This window comes from Danio rerio, chromosome 1 (genome assembly GCF_049306965.1).
Source record: "Danio rerio strain Tuebingen ecotype United States chromosome 1, GRCz12tu, whole genome shotgun sequence".
Lineage (NCBI taxonomy): Eukaryota > Metazoa > Chordata > Actinopteri > Cypriniformes > Danionidae > Danio > Danio rerio.
This window is the reverse complement of record NC_133176.1, coordinates 7,244,001-7,250,000: the sequence shown is the minus strand read 5'-3', so window position 1 is coordinate 7,250,000 and position 6,000 is coordinate 7,244,001. Positions and strand designations below refer to the sequence as shown.

Sequence of the window (6,000 nt, the reverse complement as noted above, 5' to 3'; positions counted from 1 at the left end):
GACAGTACTCTAACCATAATCCTGACAGGATGTTTATCCTGATAATGTTAGTGAAATAAATCAGTTTTCCAAATCTCATATATTCGGTCAGCGTCTGCGGTGGTGATGGTCGTGACCGCACACGTCTCTGACAGTCCCATCAAGACACAGCAAGACTGCTTAATTGACCAGCGGACATATTCATTAAGAGCTCAATGGCAGGTGTGTTTAGAGAAGGCTGTCGCTTCTGATCTCAGGCCTGTGTTTGTGCGTCCTGTGTGGAGAAACGCCAGCCTGCTGTCAGATCCCATTATACAAGCCGTCCTGCAGGAGGAAGATGAGGTATAGAGATGAAAAGGAAAGCGCGTCACGGTTTCTAGCATTACCCGGACATCACTTTTCATTCAGTCCTGGATTATTGGGCTCCTTGCGTGCGTTGACGTCTTCACAGGCAGATTGAGGATTAACTTCACCGGCTACATATAATCAAATTCATTACTTTGTGAATGCTGATCCGAGAACAGCATTCCTTGTCTGAGGGCCTGGAAGGATATACAGTTGAAGTCAGAATTATTATAATATTTTTTCCCCAAGTTCTGTTTAATAAAAAGAAAAAAAAATTCTGCACGTGTCTGAACATAATAGTTTTAAAAACTCATTTCTAATAACTGATTTATTTTATTTCTTTTTTATAATAATAATAATAATAATAATAATAAATAAATAAATACTGCTTTTATTCCAGCCAGTATATATATAAGTTGAAGTCAGAATTATTAGTCACCCAATTTCTGTTTAACGGACATATTTTTTTCAGCACATTTCTACACATAATAGTTTTAATAACTCATTTCTAATAACTGATTTATTTTGTCTTTGCCATGATGACAGTAAATAATATTTGACTAGATATTTTTCAAGACACTTCTATACAGCTTAAAGTGACATTTAAAGGCTTAACTAGGTTAATTAGGTTAACTAGGCAGGTTAGGGTAATTAGGCAAGTTTTTGTGTAACGATGGTTTGTTCTGTAGACTAGAAATCATAAAGCTTAAAGGGGCTTTTCTGTAGGAAAAATTTATATCTTAAAGGGGCTAATAATATTGAACTTAAAATGTTTATATATGTGTATATATATATATATATATATATATATATTAGGGATGTAACGGTATTGTAAATACCGTCATACCGCAATATTAAATTTATTCGATATTACCGAAGTCGCATGACTCGGTAAAACTATAGGTCTTCTGAGAAAATTTGCTCAGGCGAATGAAGCGAACGGGAGGTAGCTGAAACTTCATTTCCCATCAGCCCCGGCGTGGCCATAATCCTTTGCGGTCTGTTGTCGCTACAGATCCAGTAATGCGGAAATGGAGTGTGCTGCTAGTAGCGGAGATGAAAAAAAGATGGAAATGATCGAACCTAAAGCAGTGTTGTCGCCGCGCGCGTGCTGAATAGCGGTGCTGTCGCGCGCGTTCTGATCAGCTGTGTTGTAGCGCGCGTATTGTAAAGCGCCGAGGCGGGGTTGAGCGCGCATACTCAAGAGAGGTGTTGTCGCGCGCCTACTGAAGGGCTGGACTGGACGGAGGTTGTGTCGCGTCGCGGGGGCACTTTTGATCGTTTTGGAAGGGCATTTTCTATCCAAGACTAAAAAGGGCATGTGCACTGCACAGGTTGAGCCCTATGTGTGCACGTGCCTGCAAGTTGGGGAATACGACTAATAACAGTCATGGGGACTGCAGAAACACAGCACACTGTTCAGATTGATGCAGACATTGACTTGTACCGCAAAGAGACCTCTATCTCACTCATGGTTTGTCTTCTCAAGTGGGGGAAAGACAATGCACAACGTTACCCCACTGCTGTCAACATGGGCCAAGTCATATCTCTCTTGTCCCAGAAACCTCAGTCCCAAATGAGAGGGGTTTTTTCTGTTGCAGGGGACATTGTAAATACCCAGAGATACCAGCTTTTACCAGATTATAATTATATAATAATTTTTCTTTAAACCCATCTCTATCTAAGTGAGTGATTAAATGTTGAATGGGATGAGTTTTCAACAATATTAAATTGAAACTTTATTTTTTTACATGGTTTAATAATTTTTTTGTTATTAAAATTGAAGTTCCTGTTTCAAAGCTAACAGATAGATGGCTAATTTGTATGTCATTGACACTTTTGGCACTTTTTTGGAGTATTTTCAAAAGTTTTTTTTTTCCTGTAAATGATTCAATAAATACCGTACCGTGACATTCATACCGAGGTATTACCGTACCGTGAAATTCTGATACCGTTACATCCCTAATATATATATATATATATATATATATGTATGTTTATATATATGTATGTTTATATATATGTTTATATGTATGTATGTATATATATATATATATATATATATATATATATATATATATATATATATATATATATATATATATATATATATATATATATATATATATATATATATATACATACATACATACATACATACATACATACATACATATATATATATATATATATATATATATATATATATATATATATATATATATATATATATATATACACATATATAAACATTTTAAGTTCAATATTATTAGAAAAAGTAAGAAATATTATAGAAAAGCTGCTTTAATTCTAGCCAAAATAAAACACATAAGATTTTCTCCAGAAGAAAAAATATTATCAGGTGTACTGAAAAAATTTTCTTGCTCTGTTAAACATCATTTTAGAAATATTAAAAATAATAATAATAATAAAATAAAGGGGGGCTAATAATTCTTACTTACACTGTGTGTGTGTGTGTGTGTGTGTGTGTGTGTGTGTGTGTGTGTGTGTGTGTGTGTGTGTGTGTGTGTGTGTGTGTATACATATATTTTACATACTGAAATTATGTAAATATGCAGTAAAGTTGTCCAGCATTGACAAATGTTTAGCAAATTAACGTTAACATAAAATTTAGTTTGTCAATCACCAGACTGGAATCCAATAGAAAATAAAAATTAAAGATTTGATAGACAAGACCCACCGAACCAACAAGATCTGTTGAAATCCATGAAAAACACACACTTGAGCAATGCAAGTAACTTCGTTCTCTAAATGAGAGGCTGCCATCACCAACAAAGCTTTTATATAAAGTGTTGAATACATTTCAGTAGTTCAGCACTTTCTCCTTGTGTTATTCCTTCGTTATTACACACAACTCGTTGTTCAGATTGTTTTGTTTTGTTTTATTTTTGTGTTTGGATTGTTTGGATTTTTTACCAAAATCTGGTTCAATTCCATGTCAACAGCTCCTTTAGAAATATTATACGCAAGAGACATACCATGTACAATACTCGTTTTCTCCACTGTAGATAAATTATGTACAATTATAATTTGTATCTATATATTTTACTGTTTATTTGAAGTTTTATGATTTATTATTATACAGTATTTCAGTTAAGTGTTTGTTTTAAGTAGCAAAAACGGATGCAGTTCAATGGTTACCAAAATGGAAAGCCACACACACACACTCCTGTTTAGCACTGTTGACTGCTGCTCAACACAGCACTCATTAGCTCTCCTCAGATGTAACACAAACAGGTAAATCACAGCAGGAATCAGTCACGCTCTTCTCAAAGAAGGAAAGCTAATATCTCCGGCCTTTCTTGGCTTTACGCTGCGCCTGCTATCATAATACCCCAAATGAACTGCCGATGACAGCCGGCCTTTAGACACTCACTCGTGTGTGTGTGTGTGTGTGTGTGTGTGTGTGTGTGTGTGTGTGTGTGTTTAATCATGCATGTAAACGGCTGGTATTTTTGCAGTGTGTGTTTGCGCATGCTTGCTCACTCGCTGTAGGTCTGCTCTTCAGTGCTGTCCTCGTATGAATATGATGCATACACGCTGGCCGAGAGCTAATTAAACATTGATGGTGTTTGTCATTCATTGAGTGTGTGTGGACTCTTAGTCAGAATGGCAGCTGTAATTGCGTTCAGTGGGATTAGTTAATGGATGGCGTTTGTGCTCCGCCAGCTGCTGGAGAAACGCAGCACACTCCACTGTACTGGACTTATTCTCAACATCTCTCAATAGACTTTCCTCAAACTTATTTATTTGCAGTTATTTATTTTTTACTACAGCCATCCATCTATCACTCCATCCATCCATTCATTCAATTGTCTGTTTATCCATCCATTCAGTTGTTTATCCATCCATCCATCTATTTATCCATCCAACCATTTATCCATCCATCCATCCATCCATCCATCATCCATCCATCATATTGTTTTATTCTCCATCCATCCATCAATCAGTCCATCCATCCATCCATTCATCCATCTATCCAATTGTCTGTTTATACATCCATTCAGTTGTTTATCCATCCATCCATCCATCCATCCATTTATCCATCCATCCATCCATCCATCCTTACATCCATCCAATTATCTGTTTATCTATCTAATTATTTGTTTATCCATCCATTCATGCATCCATCCATCCATCCATCCATCCATCATATTGTTTTATTCTCCATCCATCCATCCAACCATCCATCCATCCATCCATCCATCCATCCATCCATCTATCCAATTGTCTGTTTATACATCAATTCAGTTGTTTATCCATCCATCCAGCCATCCATCCATTTATCCATCCATACATCCTTACATCCATCCAATTATCTGTTTATCTATCTTATTGTTTGTTTATCCATCCATTCATGTATCCATCCATCATCCATCCATCATATTGTTTTATTCTCCATCCATCCATCCATCCATCAATCCATCCATCCATCCAATTGTCTGTTTATCCATCCATCCAGTTGTGTTTATTCATCCATCCATCCATCCCTTCATCCATCCATTTATCCATCCTTACATCCATACATCCATCTATCCATCCAATTGTCTGTTTATTCATCCATCCAGTTGTGTTTATTCATCCATCCATCCATCCATCCCTTCATCCATCCATCCATCCAATTGTCTGTTTATCATCCATCTGTTTATTATCCATCCATCCTTACATCCATCCAATTATCTGTTTATCCATATAATTCTGTTCATCATCCATCCAATTGTGTTTATTTTCCATCCAATTGTCTGTTTGTCATCCATCCATCCATACATCCCTCAATAATCTGTTTATCTGTCTGTTTATCTGTTCATCCATCTAATTATTTCTTTCCATCCTTTCATCAATCCGTTTATCTATTCATCTGTCTGTCCATCCAATCATCTGTTTATCCATCTGTCCATCCAAATGTTTGTCATCCATCCATACATCTAGTTGTTGGTTTATCCATCTCTCCTTCCCTCTTTCTAATTGTCTGTTTATCTGTCCATACATCCATTGTTCCTTCCATCCATCCATCCATCCATCCATCTAATTTAGTTTATCCAGCTATCCTTTCATCTTTCCAATTGTCCATTTATCTATTCATCCATCCATATATCCATCCACCCATCCATTCATCCAATTTTCTGTTTATCATCCGTTTATCCTTCATACATCCATCCAATTATCCATCTAAATGTCTGTTTATCCTCCCATCCATCATATATTCACCATATTGTCCTTTCATCCATCCATCCATCCATCCATCCATCCATCCATCCATCCATCCATCCATCCAATTGTTTATCCATCCATCTTTCCATCCATTAAATTGTCTGATAATTATCCATCCATCCTTACATTCATCCATCCAATTTTGTTTATCCATCTGTCCTTTCATTTTTCCAATTGTCAATTTATACATGCATCCATACCTTCTCCCATCCATCCATCCATCTATCCATCCAATTTTCTGTTTATTATCTATCCAATTGTTTGTCTGTTTTATCTATCTGTCCTTCCGTCTCTCAAATTGTCTATCAATCCATCCATTCATCCATCCATCCATCCAACCCACCTATCCATGTATCCATCCATCCATCCATCCATCCATCCATCCATCCATCCATCCGTCCATTTAGCGTCCAACCATTCTATTGTCTGTTTGTTTATCCATTC

General features: G+C 36.3%; 1 protein-coding gene across 9 annotated transcripts in view; it reads left to right on the top strand.

Moving 5' to 3' along the window:
- pard3ba (par-3 family cell polarity regulator beta a) overlaps positions 1-6,000 on the top strand; it is a 291,161-nt gene that overhangs the window by 238,277 nt on the left and 46,884 nt on the right. The window lies entirely within an intron of this gene.